Here is a 26,136-nt window from a genome sequence, read left to right as displayed (position 1 = left end):
TGACTGTTTAGCTGATCAGCATATTACAATGGAAATATTCAGAATCACAGAACTTGGGTTGAATTCTGTCTCTTTCATTTACTTTTTCTCTTATCTTTAGCAAATCACTTAAACCAGCTCTGGGCTTCAGTTACCTCACCTATAAAATAAGGGAGTTGGATCTGATGACCTCTAAGGTCCTTTCTAGGTCTAAATCTATGATCACCTTAGTCATATAAATTATAGGGCTTCTTTTTGCTCCTTTGCCCCTGTTGTTTGCTTCATTCCCAGGAGCAAATTTTCCAACAATTTCTTTTTAGGATTTCATAATAGACTAGTTAAAAGTTAGTATTTAAAGATATATAAAAAAATGCCAACCACTTGATTTAAGGCAGAAAAATGAGAAAGAGATAATACTTCAGGATAATCTTCCCATCTCTGCCCTGGAAAGACTTCAATGCAATCTTCCTAGTATTCATATTTTAAAAAACTAGATACTATTCCCGGTCAGTCTATTGATTCACTGGGGGATTATGGCAAGTCATTTTGTTTTCTGATGTTTTACCAGATAACATTTGCCATTTATTTCTTGGACATTAATTAAATGATGTTTGTGGAGTCCTTTGAACTCTACAGAGAAAAGCACTTACTCAGTACCAGAAAAAAAAATTGAAAGAAATATGATTTACTGGCAATTTGTTTAAACTGGGGAACTGTCCAGCAGAACTGGAAATATGAGTCACTGAGTCTACGGTCCAAGTGACAAGTGTCTGTAAATTTTTAGACTATGTCCATTTTCAGGTTTTTAAAACAAGGGAGTCATTTTTGGCAGCAAGAACACATACAATCAGGAATTCCCATCAAAAATCTGAACAAAAAACATACCTACTTATCAAACTATTAGGTTGGGTCAGTAGGATGGAGAAATTATGCAAAAGAATAAATAATTAAATAACTAGGAGCTTAATTAGGCATTGGACACTTGTACCTGCCTGCCTTTGACAAGATATTTATTTTGTTTTCGTTTTTTTACAAACCATGCCCTTTCATTGTTAAATAGCTTAAGGGTCAAACTAAAAATAAAATTATAATTTAAAATACGATATCCAAAAAACATAGCCAACAAGAAAAATTATTACCACCATAAGGAAAAAGTGCTAAAGTCAATGATAAAGTCAATCACTTCATTCAAAGTGATCCAAAAAGACCAGTTTAGAGATAAAAGAAACCACATTTAAACATATCCAAATTCCACTTTTCCACAATAACTGTCACTGAATAGCCTTTCCAGTGTCAGACCCACGAATAAAAAACTCATTTGAGTATATTCTAAATATATACGCCAGCTCCAAAATCATAATAACACGGTATGATTGTATGGGCACCTTTTTTCTCAACAACTTGTTGACTAATCAAGTTGGATAGTATGTAGGATAACCCATGCCTTTTATTCTTAAAACGTCAGTGGATTTCCCATTTCCAACTAAATAATAATAGAACTTTTAACTGACATTCAAAGCCTTCCACAGTTCAGTTCCAATCTACTTTTTAAGATTCATTTCGTACTACTAACACAATATTCCATCTAAATTGGACTCATCCTCACCTCCCCATCACTTTAGTATTGTCCTAGAATCTCTATTTTTCCAATCTCTATTTACCCTCTTCAAGAAGTTTTCCCTGACCCCTTTCCTATCTGTATATTTTCCCACAAGAAAATTACCCTGTATATATTCTGTACATATGTGTGTGTATATGTGTGTGTATATATATATGTATATATATATACACACACATATATATACCTGTATATACACATGTTGTCTCTGTCAACAGAATGTTAGCTCCTTGAGGACAGGTACTGTTTCACTTTTATCTTTGTATCCTCAGTACTAGTGAACTGAATGCTTGGCACATAATAAGCATTTAATAAATGCTAGCTGATTATCTTCCATCTCCACCCTGCCCCACCCCTATACCTGGGATGGATCCCTACGTCCTCTGGTTCATGAAGTTTGTCCCTTCCTTAAAAGACCAAGGTACCATCTCCTTTTTGACATTCTCTTGACCAACCCTCCCCTCACTCCCAAAAGTGATCTCCCTTTCCTTAAATTTATCGTTGTATTCACTCCAGACATCTCCTGCATGCTATCATATTCAATTTGACCACAAATGTTTATTAACCACTTACTATGTGCTAGGCATTGTGCTAAGTGCTAGGGATACAAATACAAAAAAAGAAAAAAAAAGGAAAGAAAAATAGTCCCTGCCTTTAAGGAGCTTACAATCTGATGGAAGTAAGACAACACAATAGACTGAAAAGGTGGAGGAAGGCATCTAACTCAGACACACAGTAGAAAAGTCAGAGTAGCCCCATAGTGCACACAAGGTGAAAAAAAGAGATGTCTGAGCTGATCATCCTCCTTCAATGGAGGTTTTAGATTTCATGGCTCAACTCTCCAATCAGGACAGAGAGTGATGATGAGGTAGAGCATGAAGGCTGATGGAATCTTATAGGATAGTTATCACCTTATGGGAGGGTTTTCTCAACAACATGTTTCCTGAAAAGATGGTAGAGAAAAGGCAGGAAGTAGTCTGAACACCCCCAAATTCTTTTACAAACAACTTTTAAATGCCTCAAAATAAATTCTAGAGCAGCAAAACCCACAAAGAATAGGGTGAAACAATTTTCCAGCACAAGAATATGTAGAGGGTTGGCAGGAAAGGTCTATCTCACCAGAGGTGAGAGTGGAGCTCAGTTCAATGTAGGCAATACCCCTACAAGAGAGCAGTAGGTTGGGTCTCAGCAAGTCAATAACAAGCCTTGCAGGCAACTGAATCTACAGCAGCTGCTTCCAGAGCTCTCAGCCCATAGGCAGTAATGGAGTTGGACAAGTGGTCAGAAAAAGATTGCAGGGGTCTCTTTGTTGGTACAGGGTGCAGGACTCTATTATGTCATTCATAACAAATCTGGTTGCAGAACTAGGGCAAGGAGGATCACTAGCACACTAGCGTTTGTGGCCTCATTGGCATGGGGGCCCTAGTCACAGTTCCGAGGAAGAAAAGAATGCTTGTGATCACTCACAGACCAGCACACAGGCCAGGAAAGTAGTAAATACATTTCTCCATAGATCATACCATGTTGGAAGAATTGAAAACTTACATTCCTCGAGAACTAGCTCTGAAAACAGTTGCACAAAAACCTGAAGCTTGGAATAGTTCTCTAGGAGCAGAGCCCAACTTTCACATAAAAGTCAAGAAATGGGCTAGGTAGGAAAATGAACAGACAACAAAAGAAGAACCTGACCATAGAAAATTACCATGGTGACAAGGAGAATCAAAACACAAATTCATAAGATAACAAAGTCATAGCTGCTATATTCAAAGCCTCAAGATAAAATGTGAATTGGTCTCAGGACCAAAAAGTTCCTTTGGAAGAGCTCTAAAAAGGATTTTAAAAAGCAAATAAGATGGAGAAAAAAATTGGGAAAAGAAATTAAAGCAATGCAAGAAAATTATGGAAAAAAAGGATTCAACAGCTTGGTAAAGAAGGCATAAAAAATACTGAAGAAAACAATGACACCTAAAAGAACAGAATAGGTCAAATGATGATTAAAAAAAGATACGAATAAGATAAGAATCCACTGAAGAAAACTTAAAAAGCAGAACTGGCCACATGGAAAAAAGATGTACAAACATTCTCTAAAGAATTTAAAAAGTAGAAATGTCCAAATGGAAAAGGAGGTACAAAAGTTCACTAAAGAAAATGATTCCTTAAAATTAGATTTGGGCAAGTGGAAGCTAATGACTCTACGAGATATCAAGAAACAATAAAACAAAATCAAAAGAATGAAAAATAGAAAATGTGAAGTCTCCTTAGAAAGACTGATCAGTAAAATAGATCAAAGAAAATTTAAGAATTATTGAACCACCTGAAAGTCATGATGAAAAAAAGACCCCGGACATCATACTTCAAGAAGCAATTAAGGAAAGCTGCCTCTGATATTCTAAAACCAGAAGATAAACTAGAAATTTAAAGAATCCACTGGTCACTTCCTGAAAGAGATTCAGACCAGAGCTGAACAGGATATCTGACTTTCAAATACAAGACTCAAAAGAAGCATATAAACGTAAACAGGAAAGAGAACTCATAAGGGATTCAATAAGGTTAAACTGTTTATATTGCTACATGGGATAATAACAATTACAATGCCTAAAACTTTCTCATTATTGGGGCAGTTAGAAGGACCACACATAGACAGAGGACATGGGTATGAGTTGAGTATGACAGGATGATAACTAAAAAATATTAAAGAGTGAGAAAGAAGAATGTACAGAGGAAAAGGAGAAGTAGAATGGGGCAATTATTTCAAATGAAAGGTGCAAGAGATTTTACAGGGGAGGGGAAGATGAGGGAGGTGGGGAAGAGGGGAGTGCTTGAACCTTACTCTCATCCAAATTGGCTCAAAGAGGAAATAACACATACACTCAGCTGGGTATAGAAATCTATCTTACCCTACAGGAAAGTAAGGGGGAATAAAGGAATAAGATGGGAAGGCGCTAACAGAAGGAAGGGTGGAAAGTAATTTGAACCTAAGCCCAAAGGATAAGCGAACTGTGCATACTCTTTGATCTAGTAATACCACTACTCTATCTATATCCCAAAGAGATCATAAAAAAGGGGAAAGGACCTACATGTACAAAAGTATTTATAGCAGCTCTTCTTGTAGTGGCAAAGAATTAGAAACTGAGGAGATGCCCATCAAGAATGAAATGACTGAACAGAGGGTGGCATATGGCTGTGATGGAATACTATTGTATTATAAGAAATTAGAAGCAGGATGCTATTTAAAAAATACCTGGAAAGACTTAAATGAACTGACACAGAGTGAAGTAAGCAGAACCAGTAACAGAAATATTATACAATGATCATCTGTGAATGATTTAGCTAATCTTAAGATAAAATGGTATCCACCTTCAGAGAAAGAACTGATGGAGTCTGAATGCAAATGAAGCATAAGTTTTTTGGTTGTGTTTTCTTTCACAACATGACTAATATGGAAATGTGTTTTGCATGGCTGCACATACATACCAAATGTCTTGCCTCCTCAACGAGGGTGTAGGGGAAAGAGGGAGGGAAAAAGGGAGAGAATTTGGAATTCAATTTTTTTAAATGAATGTTAAAAATTTTACAATTAATTGAGAAAAAATAAAATATTACATAAATAAGAAAGATATAAAGAATAGCTTTGCTCTTAGAAAGCAAAGAAAAATAATAATAAGCTTCCTAGGACCTGGTACTACTCTGCCTTACATCACAATTATTTATATACAGGTATATCCAAAAGAAAAAAATCTCATCAAGGTTAATTCCTCCAAAATTGGGTTAACAAGATTAAAGGATAAGAACTTTGCTCTGGTAATAAATACTTCTCCCTATTGGGGTAAAAGAAGGCTAGCTAGCTAGCTTAGTGGATCTAGCACTAGGTCTGGAGTCAGGAAGACCTGAGCTCAAATCTAGCCTCAAACATTTACTAGCTGTGTGACCCTGGGCAAGTCACTTAATTTCTATTTGCCTTAATCTCCTGGAGAAGGAAATGGCAAAGCATTCCAGTATCCTCATTAAGAAAACCCCTTGAACAGTATTGGCTTGATATTGTCCACAGGGTCACAAAGAGTCAGACAGGACTGATCAACAACACACAATGTAAAAAAGCCCCATAGATGAAATCCCTGAAGTCTCTTTGGCAAGTACTGAGGTTCAGGTCATTGTACTAAGTCCTGGGGATACAGAAAGAGAATCAAAAGATAGTGGTTGCCCTCACCATCTAATGGATGACAGTAAACAAAAAAACACAAAGCAATCTATATACAAGATAACTAGGAAATCATTATACAGGGTTGGGAAAGGCTTCCTATTGAAGGAAACTAGGGAAGCCAATTATGTTTGTTCTTCATTTTCTAAGAGGACCATAGCATCAGAGAAATGATGATATGACTTGCACTTGACTTTGTTTTGAGTGAGAGAGGGCTGTGCAAGATCACCAGTCTCACTTTCTCCTCCTGAGCCATCTGGATCCAGTGACCAGATATTCATCAGGATGCCTGGAGACGGCCCAGGTTGCAATGGGAGACGTTGGCCTTTTAGGGTAAGGCCTTTTCAAGTACTCACTTAAAGTGAAATAATGCCCATTCAGTGAATAGGTCTCTTTAAGAAGTAGCCAGGGGATGCCCCCTTTAAATAGAAAAGAAAAATAAATAACTCAAACTGGGAGAGGCCTCAGGACCCTCAGCATTATTTCAAAGAAAAACAACAGTTACTATTGGCATTCACTGTAAGCCAGGAGGGTCCAAAAAACAGCCATTGAGTGGAGCTTGGGCAGGGACCCATTGTTGTTCAATCTATAGCCTTCAGAGGGCACTGAGTATAAGGTTTTAGGGAGGGAGGGAGGGAGAGAAGGAAGGAAGGAAGGAAGGAAGGAAGGAAGGAAGGAAGGAAGGAAGGAAGGAAGGAAGGAAGGAAGGAAGGAAGGAAGGAAGGAAGGAAAGGAAGGAAGGAAGGAAGGAAGGAAGGAAGGAAGGAAGGAAGGAAGGAAGGAAGGAAGGAAGGAAGGAAGGAAGGAAGGAAGGGAAGGAAAGGAAGGAAGGAAGGAAGGAAGGAAGGAAGGAAGGAAGGAAGGAAGGAAGGAAGGAAGGAAGGAAGGAAGGAAGGAAAGGAAGGAAGGAAGGAAGGAAGGAAGGAAGGAAGGAAGGAAGGAAGGAAGGAAGGAAGGAAGGAAGGAAGGAAGGAAGGAAGTGAAGGAAGGAAGGAAGTGAAGGAAGGAAGGAAGGAAGGAAGGAAGGAAGGAAGGAAGGAAGGAGGGAGGAGAAAGAAATCTAACCAGTAAAGCCCAAGTTAACTGGGCTGCTTCTGGCCATCAAAATTTTACCTTCTTTTGGAGAGGAGAAAGAAGGGGAGAGGGAGAGGTTGAGAGAGAGGATGAGCTGAAGTACCCAACTAGCTGGGTCCCCATTCAGGTATTGTCCTTCATTTTCAATGAGAACCATGACATCAGAGAAATGATGACATGACTTGAATTTGACCTTGTTTTGAGTGAGGGAGGGCTTTGCAAGGTCACCAGCCTCACTTTCTCCTCCTCAGGCAAGCCAGTGGGTATAGGAAAGAGAGTATCCTGTGCATGAAAGACAGCCAGAGAAAATCTGGGAGTCCAGAGATGGAATGTCTTGTTCATGGAACGGAGAAAAGGCCAGTATCACCAGGCTGGAGAGTACGTGGCAAGGAGTAAGTTGTAAGAAAACTGCAAAGAGGCTTTGAATACTAAATAGGATTTTATATGTGATCCTGGAAGTACTGGGGAGGCATTAGTGTTTATTAATTTGGGCAAGCAGGAAGGGTGTGACATGGTCAGACCTGCACTTAAGGAAAATCACTTTGGTGGTTGAATGGAGGGTGGATTAGGGGGAGGAGAGATTTGAGGCAAACAGATCCATCAGCAGGCTATTGAAATAGTCGAGGAGCAAGGTACAGGGAAAAGGGAAGAAAATGTCATTACATAGAAAGGGTTGGCACTCAGTTGCCCACACTAGTTCTTCCCCATCCCCTTATTTTTGAGGGAGGGACTCAAATGTTGTCTCAAGGACTCCCTGGGAAAGGTAAGATTCATGATAGAGATGAGGGGCTTGTCTGTTCAGTAGCCCTGAGTGGTGCTTTGCATGTGAGCTTTTAAATTTTCTGCAGAGAAGTAGATCTATGATATTTTGGTATCCCCAAGGGAAATGCTGGGTTGGACAAAGAGACTGGTTTGGGAGATGCCCCTCAAGATCAAACCCGGGTGACATAAACTCAGAGTTCTGGCTCTGAGCAAAAAAATTTCATTTATGTGCTGGTGCTTCTCATTAATTTGTAAGTTTTTTTGAGAGATGCAGCAAAGTAATACAGTGTATATATAGCATGTGAACTGGGGTCAGAAAGACCCAAGTTCAAAGACTGCCTCAAAATACTTATGAGCTGCATCATCTTGAACATGTCTCTTAACGTCTCTGTTTCACTTTTCCCAGCTATAAGATAGGATAATAATAGCACCTATTTTCACAGGCTTGTTGTGAGGACAGGATTACATGTAAAGGGCACTATATAAACGCTAGTTTTTTATCTATTCTGGTATGTACTTAGTATCTAACACTGATGCATTGTACACAAGAAACATTGTATTTGCTGAATACAATCAACAGCAGATGCTTCACTCATAAAAACAAACTCTAGTGGAAATAGTCATGAGGGCAAGGTTTACTCTCAGCTTTGCAACAAGATAGCTATATTGCTTTGGACCCTTCATTTCTCTGGACTTGAGAATTTTCATCTGTAAAATGAGGATGGTTACATTAATAATCCTTAAGTTCTTTATATCTCCAACATTCTACGATTCTTTAGACTGCTTAGAAAGAATTCGTAATTATCTTCCAGACTAAGAAATGTGAATATTGGAAACTGTTAATGGATTTAACATAAATGGAATAAGATAGCCTCCAGGATGGTCTCTGATGTTGCCCTAAACCCCTAGCACCAACCAGAGAATCAGAGAAAATCTCTTTGAAATGGATTTGTCAACCCTATACGTTGATAAGCCATAACCAATCAATAGAATAACCCCTGTCCTACTGGTATATTAAAAAAAGAAAATCTAACAAGGAAATGAAAAGGACTAAGGACTTTAAAATGTATGTATGGAAGTTCTCCCTTAGTTGAAAATCTTTCCTGGTTCTTTCTTCTTTCCTCTTTATGGCACTTTGAGTCACTGCTATTCATACAGAGGCACAAGGTTGGGGTGTTGCAAAAGAAAAGGGAGATGAGTATACAACATCAGTGTCGATTTTAATCACTTGTGTATTTGGGATGTTATTGTCGTGTTCGTTTTTCATTGCCAAAGAAGACCATGCTATCAGAGAAATGATGACATGACTTGCACTTGAATAGTCTACTATTTTATGAAGTGACATTCCTCTTTTCAAAGCTCCAAACAGAAGGAGAGTAGTTTAAACACCATGTGTGCTAAAAGATTTTCTCCCCCATTAGACTGTGAGCTCCTTTAGGCAAGGACTGTCTTTTGCCTCTTTTTGTATCAGGCACAGTGCCTGACCCATAATAGGTGCTTAATAAATGAATACTGAGTATTTTAATAGTGTTTCCTTCTTTCCCAGCACTTCTACATTCTAGAAACAGGTGCAGTTTTCCTAAGATTTCTATCTGTAAGTCACCATAAAATTTTACGTACGAGGAAACTGAGACCCAGAGAAGGGGAAGTCGTCATTTGCCCTAAGATTTGAGCTCAGGTCTCAATCTCAAGTCTCTACCTCCAGGTCCAGTGGTCTCCACTATGGAATCCCATTTAGCACACAAGGGAAACTGGGGATGTGGAGAGGCTGGATAACTTCAGGCATTTCCCGGGAGAGCTAGGATTAGAACTTAGAGGTGCTGACTCCCAGCTCTGTGTTCAACCCTATCCATTCCTTACTATTTAACTGATCATAAAAGAAACAATGCTAACCCAGTGAGGCCCAAGAAATCATTCCAAAAAACCTAGGTTCCATCATATCCACCTGAAGTCAAAAGCTGTTTCTTGGCAAATAACATTAATAGACTCATTTAGAGTCATCATTCATTTGATGAGCCAGTTAATAATTAATTTTCATACATCATTTAATTTCCTTAGGCTACATTTAGTCTTTGTTGCATTTTCCATTCCTCGTGCTGAAAAGCCTTTGCAGAGTAGCTATTACCCTGCACAGACAACTCAGCTTTAATGTAAAGGTCAAAAAGGAGAAAAAGCCTTTGCCAATGAGGAAACTACCTAAAATAGAATCCTGAATCCTTTGTGGACTCTTGTTTATATACATATTTGTACATACATGTTGATGTAGTTCCCTTTTTAGTTAATAATTTTTAAATGACATGAAAACGACCTTTTCAAAATTAGGGAGTTCCTACTCTGGTCACTAATGTGACATATCTTTTCCTAATTGTTTTCATTGTTAAGTATTTTTTAGCCAGGAGAATATAAATAAGAAAGCCTATTGATGGGCCATATAATTTATTCTCATGCCCAGCTACAGGGTGAAGCGTATTTTGCAATTCAATCAAGGACAGATAGAGCTGAATGTTCTTAGATCCCAAGGGTTCATTTTAATAAAGCAGAATGTACCTTGTCCTAACACAGGTGACTGACTCCCCAGAAAAGATTGTATAAACAAAAACCAATCATGTAAGTCATTTTATTGGCAACAATATAAACACAGCTATATTAGATGTCACCAATAAATCAAAACTATTCTTGTCTGTAATTTTAACTAGAGGAAAGTGCAAACATGTGGAAACAGGAGGTTATTACAGGGGAGATATATTGTATTGGTCCGGCATAATGCTCCTTCTCTAAATGAATACTGGATAGTATCTAGCAGGTCTATGTATTATAATATCCCTCTTTACAAAGTTTAATTTAATTTTGCCAGTCCTTTAGGTTTTTATTCAGCAGGGTAGAAAGCGTGATACTGTATGCACTTGCACACTCCAGTCATCCAACACCTACATATTCTAGTAATACTGAAATATTTCCAGCCTTCCCCAAGTCTGTTACTCATTTCAAGAGACTGCTGACCACAGCTTTGGAGTTGAAAAGTACATTGGAGATCCAATTCCCTTTCAAGTTCCACCCCCCAAGAATTTACAGAAAAGAAAGCTGAGGCCATTAATAACGGGTAGAGGCAGAATGTAAAACTCACATCTTGCAATCCCAATCCAGAGTGTTTCCCATTGCACCACAGGCCCTAAAAGAATCAGATTTGCAGAATTTACCCAAGGAGAGCCTCTTCTCCCTTACAATGAATTTAAAAGAAGCTTCACGTTTTACACATATTTTAAAACAACATTCCACTAAGAACAACAAGATATTAATAATCCTCTCCCTCCTACTTTCTAACTTCCTCCCAAAGACAACTCAAAAAGACACATCACAAAGATTCTATGAAAGTCTACTAGTTAGAAATTTTGAATTCTGGAACCAAATCCCCAGGAGCCTGTTTAAGGAAGGAAAAAATCCCAAACCCCACCAAGAAATATCATCCTTCCATTTTGAATTTTTCTTAAAGAAAAAAGAAAAGCAGGAAGAAAAAATAGAACCAAGCTCTAAACTGGAGGACTGAGCTACCTGGTAGTGCCCATTTACACCAAAAGTATTGAAGAAAATGTTTCCAAAGCCTCCTTTCTCGAGGTCATCTGCTAATTTTGTCTCTAATGTTGATTTCAGAATTATGATGTTTCCTGAATTTTGTGACTCTTTAATGTGCATTTCTTCTGAAGGTTTTTTTAAAAAGACATTTCCACATCTCTTCTCAGCAATTTTTTAGCATTTTTGATCTAAGAAAGTTATTTTTCTTTATTTGTTTTAAAATAGGGGTAGGGGTAGTGAGTACAGAAATTTTGCTAGCCAACATAATTTTCCTTTTAAAAAAAATGAAAAATCATGAAAAAAATGACTAAACTACCAACACACTTGAGGAATTAATGCTTCTGAGTGGAAAATTCCAATTGCTTTACAAAAATAAAATGTCTTTAAAATGAGACATTACCTTTTGGGGCTTCAAGTTAGTGTCTATAAACTCTATCACTCTATGCCAACCAACTACAGGTGAAATGAAGATATTTAAAACCTGGAAAATATTGGTTTGGGGATAGTATTAAAAAAATTTTAACTCTCCTAGAATTTATTTTGCCCACTTCAGTGCATTCATATAACATATATCACCTTTCTGTGTAGGATCCTTGTATCCCCTTAGTGTGATAGTAACAGTTATACTGGACATTGGTTTAAATTCCTCCTAGTCATTGCCTTATCAGCACCTTGTGATGTAACCCCGGCAATTCGCTGGTAAAAGCAACTTGGAAGTCACAAATGTAGCTCAAAATAAAAATCAATCATTTCAAAAAGATCACTGAGTAGAAAGCAGGTTTTACCTCTTTTGAACCCAGCCACTACCTCCAAGAGTATTTATTGTGGCTATTACATTATATGTTTAGATCCATCAAAGAGTGGCCTGAGCTCCACGGTCATTTCTTTGTTCATAGTTAGATAGAAAGATATCCTCAATGCAAAATAAGCCTTCAACATTTTGCTTGATGAAAGAACCACCCAGTCTTAAACTGCCATTTTTGGTTATTAAACTCTAAAACAATAAGATAACATAGTACCATCACTGAATTCATTCTCTACCAGGCCTTGTCCAAAGTAGGTGCTCAATAAATGTGTGTTGGTTAAGACCTATTGATTGATTGATTTAGGATGAAAAACATGTTCCAGCATGGGGAGAGAGCTTAGTGTAGTGAAAGAGAATAGGATGCAGTGAAAAGAACTCTGGAAAAAGAGTTAGAAGGCATGAGTTCTTACCTCAACCCCAACTGTACCACTCACTAGCTGAGATAGGTACTCTCTGGGCCTCAGTTTCCTCATCTCACAAATGTGGACAAAACGTCCTTCCTCCCAGAGTTGTGAAAGGATAAAGTATACGCAATGTATACAATGCAAAGAAAATCAGTGTGTGAATAGTAAAATGTTATGCACCTGTAAGTTAGATGACACTCTGAATATACAACCCTTACCCCATTCCTGGAAGGTGCTTACAAGAGAATCATCTGATGTTTTAAGCACCTGGTGCTATAGGGAAAATGAACAGAAGGGATATAGCAAAGCCCTTTTTGCCCCACTTCACATAAAATTACAAAAGTTATGCCTGAATTTTCTGTGCATATGAATCCTCATGCTAACCTCCACTCATGCTTACTACCTCAAAAAATCGAATCTGTCTAGTGGGATATGAAATCATCCATTTTCTCAAAGATTGACCAAGACTACCATATTCAGCTTGGCCTCCATGCCAGAGTGTATCCTATCAACTAGAGCACCAAAAATGGTTCAGAAGATATTTCATTGCAGGAAGATGCTACAAAGAAAAGCAGTAGCTTTTAAAACTTTTCTCTTGTATTCTGCCCCCAAAGACTTCAGTATTCAGTAAATGCATGATATGAATTAATAATCATTCAAGATACCAAGTGTCGAGTGAAAGAAAAAGAGGTTAACACATTTAGCTGTCTCAAGATTGAAGTCTTTCAAAGAGTGCTTTTAATATGAGTTACCCATTAGAGTTTGAAAAAGGGAATTTGAAATGGAAAAATGAACACATTCTCAATGATGTCACTGCTGCATTCATTACCTGAATGGCAAAGAGTGAACAACTCTGCATGTCAATAGCTCGTTTAAGACACAGTTTTCTTCTTTGGGAAGAACTGTAAAAATAATTTGTCTTTAAAAAAATATTCAAAATATCTGGCTATGATTTTGCTTTAAGGGGATTTTGTTGATGGTGATGCTGGCAGGTTTTTTTTTTTTTAACTCAACCAAACTCACTGCAGGAGGTGCACAGGTAATAAAATACAGCAAACAAAATGAAAAGGGCATTCTTGCCTATTTGTCCTGTATAAATCATTGCATCAGTCCACATGAATGACAGCTGGCAAGGCTTGAGATTGCAGCAACTTCAAGAAAAGGGGGAAAGTGGATCTACTTAAGTAAGATTTTTTTTTTTAAATCAAACCACTTAGCAAGTCCTTACACATAAATATGTTAAAGTGTTGCTCTCACAGCCTAAACTTTCCAGTTCAGCGTTAAGTGCAAATGAATATTTATATCCTGACGTGTAAGAATTGCTTCAAAGAGAGCAATTTGCCCATTTTTCAAATGACTTCTCTAAACCTAGAGCCTCTGAACAACAGTCTGTTTTCGTTTGCTGACATGACTGCCAAGGTATGAAACTCTGTAACAATGAGTAGGTCCCTAACCAACATGACAACATATTTATTCAAAAAAAAAATCTCTGGATGACTCATCTACTCTCAGTCAAGTCACAGACAGAGTTGGAATCTATTGGTCATGCTGAGAAAGACTGGGAAAATATTAATCCATTCCTTCACACGTAGGAATAACAAGAATTCCTACATATCTGTGGCCTCTGGTTGTGGTGTGTGGTATTTAACATGCCTAAAATAACAGAGAAATACCACTTTTGCACCTCAGAAATAATGATGCATTGAAAATTTTATAAATCTCTTTAAAAAGGAAGATTTGGTCTTGCTCTGCATACACTCTGACCCTATCTGCCCAAGGACAACATTGCAATATTAACTTCATCCATTTGAGGTCAGGAAGACCTGAGTTCAAACCTAACTTTAGCTACTTATTAGTTGTGTGACCCTTGCTCGGCAAATTAACTTAACTTTTGTCTGCCTCAATTTTCTCATCTGTAAATTGGGGATAATAATAGCATTTACTTCCCAAGGTGATTATGAGGATGTTTAAAAAGCACAAACCTTAAAGTGTTATATAAATATTACCTGTTTATTATTATTACTGCTACTATTAATTCCTAAAGATTAACCAAGAAGAATGATACCATAAGGTTTTTTCTTGTACAGATCAATCAAACTAACATCCCCCTGGCGACCATGACTCACCCAGATCATCTGGTTTTGTGCCCAAAGGGGAACATGAAGTTCTCTGGACCTCAGTTTCCTCATTTGTAAAAAGAAATGTCAGAAGAAGTAAGCTAGAAGGTTCTTTCTGTCTCTAAGTTCCTGTGATTCTGTGCCCCTCCCTCACCATTCCTCTACGCCTACCACTCTTTTGTTCCAACGCTCATTACTATGCAGTATTTCCAAGAGTTGCTTGTACAAAGTATTAAAACTGGATTTGTGTTTGTGAATCTATTTTATCATTTAACAACGAGTATCTCCTATCTCATACACTTTTCAAGTCTGTTCTTTTTTCCTCAAGATGGAGATTTTCACAGAAATAATACTACTCGAATCTACTAGTTATCCTGTTCTGTTTTGACCCTGGCACACAAATGATGACCATCCACCTAAAAAGCTACCACAAGAATCCAATTCAATCCATTTAATTCAAGCAAAATTACACTCAACTCTCTTTCTTATATCTATCAGTGATCTCCCAGATTGACTGAGTAACCACTGAAGTCTTTTTTCAAATGTGTACTCATCATACTGTTGGGGAAACTGAGATTTCAAAGACTGTACACAATAGTAGGAAACTCCCAAATCAAAGGAGATCATATTTGCACAAAGTACTTAACACAGTGTCTGGAACATAGTAGGTACCAGATAAATGTTGATTCCCTTCCCCTTTCCCCTTTGCAATAACCTGGAAAGACTTCAGTCATGGGTCCAGGGACGTTCTCTAAGTCTGTTCCTATGTACACATAAATAAATTCCCAAAGGTCCACTGTCCAGTATGAGGTGGTTTGTTGTTGTTTTGTCATTCTGTCATGTCTGATTCTTCATGACCCTATAAACCATATTATACTTGAGGTTTTCTTGGCAAAGATATTGGAAGGGTTTGTCATGTCCTTCTCCAGTAGATTAAGGCAAACAGAGTGTTAAGTAACTTGTCCAGGATCACAGAGCTCAGAAATATCTGAAGTCAGATTCGAACTCAGATATTTCTGACTCTGTCCGCTGGGTGACAAATTCTTCAGCCATAATATCTTTCTAAAACTACTTTCTAAATCACCAGTGACTGTGGCTTGCATAAGTGAAGAAAGCTTAAATCATAGAAAACAACAACAAATCTTTGAAATATTAACGTAAGAACCAGTAAAGATAACAGTCATGGGGAAGAGATAGAGCTTATATAGAACCCATTCATTCATTAAATTATTAACTGAAGAGTACACTGAATTCAACTCATTATGTCAATTATTCATTAATTTGTGAGCTGGGGTAGATAGAGAATATTGATAGAAAAAGTGATTTTTGAGTTCAACCTTGAAAGGTGATTAGAATTTGTCTTTAGCAGCCTAGAATTATGCTTTGCACATAGTAAGCATCTAATAAATGCTTTTTTCCCCTTCATTTAGATTATATTTGCACTTTTCATGTTACTTTTTCAGTTCTTTAATCAGTTTCATTTTTATGTATTCAATCTCACAGAATCACAGAATATTACAGAGAAGCTATTAAATTTAATCACCACTCAAACAAGAATCCACCCTAAAACATTTCAACAATGGTCCTCCAACCTTTCCTTAAGGATCTTCAGTTAGGGGAGCTTATTACTCCCTGAGACAGCTCACTCCACTTTCAGATCGACCTGGTTATTCAGAAACTCTTTCAAAGTTAGGGAGATTTTCCTTCCATCAGTTCAGGTCAGCAAGGGTTTTTAAGTACCTACTCTGTGCCAGTCACAGAGGGTTTACAAAGACAACAATAAAAATAAAACAGTCCCTAATCTCAAGAGGTTTACATTTGTACAAGACATGACATTTTACAAGATATTTGCATTTTTATAAGATAACATGTGCCCAGATAAATATAAAATATGCACAAAATAGAATTCCAGGAAGAACAATAGAGAAATTCTGAAAAGATTTTTAAAGGAGGTAGAGGAAAGAGGTACTTAAACTGAGCGTTGGAGTTAAGGGTTCAAAGAATTGGAGCTGAGGAGGGAGAACACTTCAGGAATGGGGAACCATGCAAAGGCAAGAAAATGAGAGACAGAATATCTCCTATGTAGAACATCACAAAGACTAATTTAGCTGGAAATGGAGGGATATAATGCACCATCAGTCTAGAAAGATAGACTAGAGACAGATTATAAATGGTTTTAAATGACAGAGGAATTTGTATTTTATCCTAGAGGCAATAGGGAGTCATTGAAGCTTCCTTCAAATTAAATCTAAATCAAATTCAAAAAATTCAGTAATCTCATCACTTCCCAAGCTGTATCTTACCCTCATATGACATGCCCATCATTCTGCTTGCCCTCCTTTGGATATTCTCAAGTTTACTGAAGTCTGCCTTAAGATGCGGCATTTAGAAAGGGAAACTATACTCCATATGTGGTCAGAACAGAGCAGAGAAGAGTGAAGCTATCACTGCCCTCCTCCTAAACACTTTTCTTCTTGGGGTGGCAGCTTAAGACATTATGTTTTTTGCCTGTCATTCAACTTACTGTTCATATTGAGTTTTGTGGTCCACCTCAACCTCTTGGGTCTTTTTCAGATAAACTTCTATCTAGTCAGATATCTCTCATCTTGAATTTCTTAAATTTTTAAAACCAATTACAGATTTTACAGTTTTCCTTAATAAAGTTGATCTGGTTAGATTTGAACCATCATATTTTTGCAACTTGATTTTCTCATATAACATGTTAGCTATCTCTCCTAGCTTTGTAACAACTTCAGACTCAAAAAGCATACCTTTTCTGTGTCTCTTTACATATCATGAAGAAAAATGTTTTTTAAAGCGTAGAATGATATATGATTGTGCTTGGATATTATTGCGCTATAATAAATAATGAGTGGAATGGTTTTTAGAAAAAAACTGGGAAGTCCTATATGAACAGATGCAAAGTGAAATGAGCAAAACTAGAAAAACTTTGCGCTCCATATTGGCAATAGGATAGTAACGATCAGTTGTAAAAGATTGAGCTACTCCAATCAAGACAATCAACCAAAACAATTTCAAAGGAAACATGATGAAAAATGCTATCCACCTCCAGAGAGAAAGAGAACTGATGAACTCTGAGTATGAGCATGGACTGAAGCATATTTTTCCACTTTCTTTATCTTTCTTGGGTTTGTACATGTGTGTGTTTTCTTTTGCAATAGGGCTAATATGAAAATATGGTCTACATGACTTCACATTCATAGATGATATAATATAGCTTGTCTTCTCAAGGAGTGGGGTAGAGGCACGGCAGAGAGAACTGGGAACTCAAAATTTTGAAAAATGAATGTTAAAAATTTTAAGTGCACTGGGAAATATTTAAGAATATAAATGCAAATACATTAAAAATAAAGTGCAGGGCCAAAGTCAGAATGCTGGGCCACTCCACTGGCAATATCACAATTGATTTCAAATTCCACTAACTGTACTATCATGAAGTCTATATCCCTCCATTTTGTCGACAAGAATAACATAAGAAAATTTATCAATCACTTTGCCCAAATCTAGGTAAACTATATTTATAGCCTTCTCCTGACTTTAATAGTATCATAATCCTGTCAACAAAGGAAATGAGGTTAGTCTGGCACAAACTATTTTAATAAAGCAGCATTGTGATCATCATTTCCTTTTCACTAGCCATGCCTTTAATAAAATATTCCATAGTCCTACCAAGCAAAGTTGAGTTTGCTAGATGGTCTATAAGTTTCTCATTGTCAGAGAATGGTTTTCTGTTTCTTGTTAGTCTTCTACATAGCACCTAATACACTATTCTTCATATAATGGAGACTCAGCAAGTGTGAATTAAATGACTTCTACATGAGATACCCTTGTTATAAACATCCTCAAGATGATGTTCACCAGTGTATTGTGATTTTGTTGCATTAAATTTTCTTGAAGGTCCATCATCTTGGAAAACTTGGGGCTTAGAAATCTTTTTCTCATATAACTGGGAAGCGTTCATCATTCAACTAATTCACTGGAACAAATGTTTATAAAGCACCTACTATGCACAAAGCATTATGTCAGGTAGGCACTTTATATAGATATAGATATAGATAGACAGATATAAACCTATCTATCTACATATCTTTGTATAAAGATAAAAATGAAATCCTGTGGTACAGCAGGAAGAACTCTACTTCTGTCCAAGTTACACAGGTAGCCTGAAGTGGAAAGAAGGGTTAGATTTAGAGCCAGATAACATGGGTTCAAATCCTGCTTCTGACAGTTGTTACCTGTGGGAGCTTGGGCAAATAACATACCAGGGTAGTCTCAGTTCCTTTAACTCTAACACAAAGATGTTGAACTCTGTGGCTTCTAAGGTCCTTTCCAACTATAGATCTTTGATGTTAAAACAGATAAATACAATAGAGACCTCCGAATGAAGGGGGCAGAAAGGTGATCAGAGTTCTAGGGATATGTGCTATCTTTCCACCAAAGTCCTGCTCTGAGTGGTCTAGATGGCTTGGATATGACCCTGAACTCTCAAAGGCTAAGCCAGTACATAAGAAATTCTAGTAGTTTCTACCAAGATGTAAAACTCTGAGAATTGGCCCAGTGACTAAGAGTGTTTGCTGTCCAAGAATCAGTCTAGCTGAATGAAAAGTACACTACCAGAAGGCTGGCCACCAGGTGATGATTTCAAAGCCTTAGTGACCCAAGAAATGAAGGGCTGTGATCCATATTAATGAAAGGAGTACAACCTACTTTGATGGGATGTAAAACAAAAACTGCAAAAAGAGAACAAAGAAGATAAAACAAAAAGAAAAAAACAAAGAAAAAAGAGGTTTTCCCAATTCTGTTGATAGGATTCAGAACTACAAGGGATCGGAAAAGATAGTTCTGCCCCTACATTTCACAGGTGAGAAATCTGAGACCTAGAAAGGAGACATAGGCAGTAAGTAGCAGATCAGTTTGAACCTAGAGTATCCAACCCAAATACTGCGTTCTTTCCAATATCCCACACTATCTCTCGACAACAGTAAACAAAAGGAGGAAGGATCAATACTTCTGAACACTAATCTAAGCTGGCAAAGGAACATCATGGATAGAAAATAGCTGGATATTTTTCCATGAGACCTGCCTCCTGCCCTACCACCCTGATTTGGTCTAGAGTTAATTTGTCCTGCTCAAGGGCACTGTGGATTCCACCAAACAAAAAGGTGTTTTTCTTTTTTCTCATAATCAATGAATTTCTCCCAAAAATATACTCCAGGAACTTGACACGTCCCAAGAATGTACATCATCTATGTCTTTGGAGTAGAGTTTTCTGAAATTCTACCATGGTAGACGTGTGGAGAGAATATTTCCCCTAATTAGCCAATAGCAAATCAAGGAGGGAAAAACAATTAAACAATAGTTTTCTAGTTCTACTTGCATTCCCTAATTTCTGTTTCCAGCAAGTAAGACTGAAGGTAAGAAATTAACAAACTATAAAATAAGGAGAACATGTTTAAAATGGCTACAATTCAAGTGTCAACTATTAAGCACCTACAGTATACAAAGAACTGTGGTAGGTGCTAGGAATCCAAAGACAAGAAACAAAAAATCCTTGGACTCAAGGGGTTTATAATCTCCTGGGGCAGGGGTGGAGAACCTGCAGCCTTGAGGCCACATGTGGCCCTCTAGGTCCTCAAGTGTGGCCCTTTGCCTAAATTCAAACTTCACAGGACAAATCTTTTTATCAAGGGCTAAAGTCACATTAATATTAATTAGATAATATTTAGTTATTAAGGTCAGATCTGGGGGAATAGAAATAACAAAGACTATAAAATAACCCCAAATGTTATTTTTACTTTCAAAATTCACCTTAGCACTATGGTATTAAAATATATGAAGGGATATATGAAGATTGGTGCTCTTTAGAAGTGATTTTTAAAACTATTGTGGAATGTTCTTAGTCCTACAAACAATAGTATTAATAATCAGCATTTAAATAGTATTTTAAGGTTTATAAAACATTTTTAAAATTTCATTTTATGAAATATTACTTATTTATAATATTTACTTGCTATATTTACTTATGAGATGTTGTCATTCAGTCACATCCAGCTCTTTGTGACCTCATTTGGGTTTGGGTTTGGTTTTTTTTGGCAAAGATACTGGAGTGTCTTGCCATTTCCTCCTCCAGTTCATTTTACAAATGAGAAAACTAAGGCACAAAGGGTTAAGTGATTTGCCCAGGGTCACACAGCTAGAATTTGAGGCCAAATTTGAACACTGGCAGACAGGTCTTTCTGACTCTAAACCCAGCACTCTATACACTGAACCACCTAACTGCCCTATGAGATATTTGTTTATTTACAAATAGCACCCAGTATCAAACCTTCACTTACACTTTTTCTAAAGTGACCTATAATTTCCACAATGATACTATGAGCATTTCTGTCCTCCTAACTGCTCTAAACTCTCTAGGGACAACCCTCAATAACACTGTAATAGCCACAGTTAGCCTTCTCATACCAAGTCTACAAGTATTAAGTATTGGACACAGTGCTAAATACTGGGAATATACATAGAATAAAAAATTTTTAAAGGCCATCCCTACCCTCAAGGGGTTTTACATTCTAATGGGTGGAGACAAAAGATAAAAGGCAACTTCAAAGAAGCAGAGGGGGTTACAGTAGAAAAAGAAGTCCAGAGAATTAGAACCTGGACCATTCAGGAAAAGAGAGAATAGGAGGAAGATGTAACTAAAAATGTGGCTATTTCTGATCCAAACTATTAGTACTTTAAAGAAAAGGACAGGCCTAGTTTGAGGGATTGGGGATGGGAGGGGAAAGGGTTGAAGGAGAGAAAAAAAAGAGAGATTCAGCTGACTCCTCAAGTAGAAAGGTTGTGGAAGAGCCAGAAATAATATTAGAAACTCTTAAAAAATGAGATTTAAGATTTTATGAACTAGAGGTGTAAGGAGCCTATTTTTTGGCTAGGGGATGAGGATAATGGGAAGAAAGGAAAAGGTGCTTTCTGAGGGCCCAGAAAGGTAAGGCAGAGGCTGAGTCATTCATAGTATCACTGACATAGATATGAAAGCAACTTTAGAAGTCATATAACCCCCTCATTTAACACATAAGGAAACTAAGGTACAGAAAGATCAAGTGATTTAAAGCTCAGACACATAGTAAAAGTCTGAGGTGAGATTAGGATACAGGTTTTTTAACTCCCAAGTCCTGAGCTCTCCCCATTACACCATGGTACCTCACATCTTGACATCTTCCAAAGAGTCTCTAGCACAGTGCTTTGTCTATGGAAGGGGTTTGATAAATACATACTGAGTGAATGAAATTCTTGACAGCAAGCTTCTTCTTTACCATCTGGACTCAGTCACTTTTCTAATTAGGGGAGTCACATAACTTCCCTAGCCCCTTTTGTTGCTTGTAAAGAGGGTGGGGGGTGTGGAGAACTGAGGTGAACAGAGTGTTAGATTAGATGACTATTAGAAAAAAGAAGTCATCCAAATTCAAATCCTAGGTTGACCACTTAGCAAATATGTAACCTTGGGCAAATTGTTTTAACTCTGTAGTCCTCAGTTTCCCCATGCTTCAGATAAGGAGAACGAACTAGATCATCCATAAGCGCCCTTTCAATTCTCAGCCCTATGAACCAACCTAGTAAACTAAAATGACGTGATTTTTCCCCCGTGCCCCACAAACTAGAAGTAATTTCACCGCTGGAGGGAGCCCAAGAACTTCCCTCCTAACAGAGGCACCCCAGTTCTCTTCTCCCAACCTGAAATGAGAAGAGAACCTGTCTTCGACCTTGGAAAAAACAAACAAAAAGATGCAGAGGTGCCTCAAAGCAAGAAGAGAAGGCTGTGGCAAAAGAAAGGGAGCGTGGTGGGGAGACCCAAGAAAGGCACAGTAAGCGCTCATGCAGCAAAGCAGGGATGGGCAGAGAAACTGTCCTGCAATTCCAGGATCAGAGCCTGTCGAGAAAAGGGGATGAGGGGTTCAGGGTGCCTAAAAGGAGAAAGGAGAGATGAGGAAAGTCAGTGCTCACTGAGCCTGTGGCAGAAAGGAGAGGCACCCCACCCCCTTAGGATGCCAGGTCTCCCAGGATTGAATCCAGGCCGGGCTCTCAAAGACTATCCCAGGAACTTGAAAGGGGCAAAAGGGAAAAGAAAGGAATGAGCCCCTTTATGCCAACCTCTCATACCCCAATCTCTGGGCTGACTGAAAGTAGCCCGAAGCCCCATGTGCCCAGGGCTGGGTGAATGTGCCCTCTCTGCAAGGGCTCCTCTCCCCACCTTGGCTACCTGGGGAAGGCCAGCATGGGAGGCGGGAGGGGTGTTAAAGAGCAAGGAAAGCCTGGATTGGGGGAGTGGGGGGATGGGGGGAGACCATTCCCTTCCTAGTCCTTCGTCACAGTCACCAAACTAATCTATCCTATCAGAAAGGACAACAAAGCAAAACAAAAAGCGCCCAGGCTTCCTGTTGTGCAACTCCGGACTGAATAAGCCCTTTGCCGGGAGGGCTCCGGTTCGCTCAGCAACCCTTTAATAAAGTCACATTCATGAATGGCTACCCGGACCAGAGCGGCACATAAAGTCCGGGCCTGCTCCCTTTCCCTTTCCCAAATGCCTCCCACCCCAGAGGCGCATACACCCCCTCGCCCCCCGCCCCAGCCCCCAGCCTGGGGCAAGTTGAGCGAGGAACCCCTGTGCCAAGGTGCAGCAAAAGACGGGAACTGCGTAGATGTGGGAGCCCCAGCCTGAGCCAGGCCACTGCACCACCACTCCCACCCCCAACACCCTGGAGATAATACAACCGGAAATGAACTTTCCCAAAGTTTCTCCCTCCAGGTACCTAACTTAATCATCTACACGATGACAAATCCTTCCAAACCAAGGAGACGCGCCCCCAAAGTTTCCAGACAGTATTGTTTCTTCATTCCCTGACCGATTTGTCAGCTAAAGTGAGTAATTTGGAAGTCTACATCACCACAGTGCTGGGGGACGGAGAGGGGGAGAGAACAGGATCCTGAGTGTGCATGTTCATTTGTGTGCGTGCGTGTGTGTGTGTGTGTGTGTGTGTGTTGTGTGTGTGTGTGAGTGTGTGCGTGCGTGCCCAAGAACTCGAACTGCAGACTCATGCTTTCCGGAGAGCAGTTTGGACAGACTTCCTTCAAAAACACACAAGGGTAATTTATGGAGACTGAAGCGGGACAAAGTCCTTTTAGAGTGAAAATGAGACATTTTCAAAACAGTCCTGACATTTTGCTATGCACGATCAAAACGTAAACGTTCGGTGACACATGCAGCGGGCTGTTTGTGTCTGAGTGTGTCTGTGTGCTGGCAACACTCAAGGATACTGGACACAGGTGTGTGTATGGATACCTACGCAGAGAAGCCCTATAGTGGGAATATATTGCTGTAAAAAACCACTCCCAAGTCCAACACTGCTTTCACGTATATCAACAAACACGTGGGTTTAAATAAAGCACCCCTAAGGGGTCTATTTGCTACAACAATGTGTGTACAAAATACTACGTATCTGCTACTGTTATACACGTATATGGGGCAAATAGGCTATGATATAGATCAGAGCTGGACAGGTAGGTAGGTGGGTAGGTAGGTAGAGATTGATAGATAGATAGATAGATAGATAGATAGATAGATAGATAGATAGATAGATAGATAGATAGATAGATCGATCGTCAGTCTATGTCTGAAGAATGAACTTATATCACCCTTTCAATACCTACTTCCCCAAACTTTCTCTTTCACACAAACTTTTCGGTCGGCACAGACTATGCCTTCCAGTCCCTTAACTTGAACTGATCTCTAAGCAACAGCCGGTCCTTTCGGTAAAAAAAGAATCCTCTCCTTTCCAGAGCCTGCTTTAAAGTCTCTTCACTTTCCAGTTTCTTACCGCGGTCCAGGAGCACTCCGTCCCGCCCTGACTCCCACTCTTTGGGCTCTCTTACCCCACTGACAAGAAAAGTATATTCCCTTTCCCGCGTCTTAAAAATAATACTGTTTTTTAAAAAGCTGCTTCCTCATCAAAAAATAGGACTGAAGGACACGACACTTGAAACAGTGCGTCCGCACAGGGTTTCCAGAGAAAACTATTTCTCATACAGGTCCCTGGAAGCTGGAAGGTTCCCCCTCCCCCCCCCACTCACTTTCTTGCCTGCAAGCGAAGTTCCTATGGCATCCACTTACCAGGTAACCAGGATTTCCACAACAAAGCTCAACGTGCATTTTTCCTCTCCCCGGGCTGCCTCTCTCTCTCCTCTCCACCAGAGAGAATGACAGCCCTGCTCGCAAGGGGCTGAGTATCAGGCAGCAACTTTGGCTCCCAGCGCTTCAGCACGCTTGGAGGGTTTGGCCTTTGGAAATGCAAACTTCCATCCGAGCTGAGGAATGGGGCAGCAAAACCCAGCCGGGGTGCTTTTCGCTGGGGCTGCGTGGGCACGTCTAAGAGGAGATGCCCCCTGGGCATCAGTTCATTCTCCCCCTCCCCCAAAAAAATCTAAATTAAAAAATATATGTTAAAGTTAAGTTTCCATTTCACTGTGCCTGGCCTGTTGTGCTCATCCCTGTCCACGGAGGGAAAGTTAGCCAGTCTGGTTGATGATGAGGTTGTGGACTGGCGGGTGATACCCAATGATTGCGGGGGGGGGGGGGGGGGAGGGGGGGAGAGTAGGTTTGTGGCAGGGGGGAAGGGGTGCGAGGCTCCTCTGCTTCCGAGGATGGGGAGGAGTTGGGAGGGGGGAAGCCAGCAGCAGCGGCAGCGGTGTTCTCTACCCTGTGCCTCTTCTCCCAAGGCTGCGTGGACTTGGGGATCGCAAGGACTGGGAAGAGGGAGGGAGAAAGTAAAAGAGAGAGTTAGTTGTGAGGGCCAGCAGCCAGCCGCTTCCTGAGTGCGAGAGCCAGAGCGGGGAGGGGGAGGGAGGAGGAGGAGGAGGAGGAAGGGAGGGAGGGAGCAACAGAGGAATGAAAAGGGGAGGGAGGTGGGAGGGGGGCAAAGGGGCGGGTAGTGCCTGGTCACCCGGTTGGCTAATTCAAAGGCTGAGCTTGTGTCTCCCTCTCTCCGTTCACACACTCACATGCACATAGGGAGACGGGGAAACTAGTCAGAAGAAAGACATCACTTGATGACTGAACCTCATTTTTGTCGTGGTTGGTTGTTTGTTTGTTTTGTTTTCTTGTTTGTTTTACTTTTTTTTTTTTTTTTTTTTTTTTTTGAGATGGAGAAATTTCAGTGGCCTGAAGGGAGGGCCCTGAAGTCGAAGCAGCTTCATGCAGTGAGAAGAGCCCTGGATCTGGAATTTGAATATTTCGGTTCAATTCCAGCCCAGAATGAACGACCAGAATGACCTTGGGCTATAATAACTTGCATTTATTGGGTATTTTAATGTTTACAAAGTGCTTTCTTCTCCATTAAACCTAGGTGCTCAAAGGGAAACAGCTGTGGTACCTGGAAAAGACCAAAAGCTAGGACGCCTGGATTCCAGTTCCAGGCCTCCCAGGAACTAGGCTGGATGACTTGGTGCAACTCAGTTCACCAGCTTGGGCCTCAGTGTCTCTGCCTGGAAAATGAGGGGGCTTCTGGTTGGCGCCAGAAAGTAGAGCTAGGACCAATGGG

General features: G+C 39.4%; 1 protein-coding gene across 2 annotated transcripts in view; it reads right to left on the bottom strand.

The window, feature by feature from the left end:
- Positions 1 to 25,437, bottom strand: part of GLIS3 (GLIS family zinc finger 3) — a 592,145-nt gene extending 566,708 nt beyond the window's left edge. The window contains exon 1 of one of the 2 annotated variants that reach the window (XM_072597414.1): positions 24,711 to 25,437. The gene's annotated coding sequence lies outside the window, so the exon portion shown is untranslated. The remainder of the gene's footprint in view (positions 1 to 24,710) is intronic. The other variant, XM_072597422.1, reaches the window with a different exon arrangement.
- Positions 25,438 to 26,136: the final 699 nt, after the last annotated feature.

Source organism: Notamacropus eugenii, chromosome 1 (assembly GCF_028372415.1).
Source record: "Notamacropus eugenii isolate mMacEug1 chromosome 1, mMacEug1.pri_v2, whole genome shotgun sequence".
Lineage (NCBI taxonomy): Eukaryota > Metazoa > Chordata > Mammalia > Diprotodontia > Macropodidae > Notamacropus > Notamacropus eugenii.
The sequence above is the reverse complement of the archived record's forward strand: the minus strand, read 5'-3'. Positions and strand labels throughout refer to the sequence as shown.